At 52.2% G+C, this 318-nt stretch overlaps 1 protein-coding gene across 1 annotated transcript in view; it reads right to left on the minus strand.

The window, feature by feature from the left end:
* The window catches only part of RNF213 (ring finger protein 213), a 76,706-nt gene that overhangs the window by 11,296 nt on the left and 65,092 nt on the right, over positions 1-318 (minus strand). The window lies entirely within an intron of this gene.

Here is a 318-nt window from a genome sequence, read left to right on the forward strand (position 1 = left end):
CCCTTTCCCAGCACTGGGGAAGAATGCTTTTTTAAAAAATCCTTCATCTTTAGGGGTGAGCGGCTTTGTTCGGTTGGTTTCGTATGATGCCTTCAAAGAAAAAATCCTTGCGGAAAGGTGCAGCTTTGTGTTCTCCACTGTCCCGATACATGGAAGCATCTAATCTCTGCATCGTCCTTTTGGTACTGAAGGTAGTGAAAAAAACCCAAAACCCAAACAACGAAGCCCCCAAAACCCCGAGCCCCTGAGCTCGCGGACTCCCCCCGCTGTGTGTGGCACTGCAGTTCCCTGCGCAGGAGCGCAGAGGTGCGAGCGCCC

This window comes from Charadrius vociferus, unplaced genomic scaffold, assembly GCF_000708025.1.
Source record: "Charadrius vociferus isolate BGI_N301 unplaced genomic scaffold, ASM70802v2 scaffold1116, whole genome shotgun sequence".
In the NCBI taxonomy this organism is placed as follows: Eukaryota; Metazoa; Chordata; class Aves; order Charadriiformes; family Charadriidae; genus Charadrius; species Charadrius vociferus.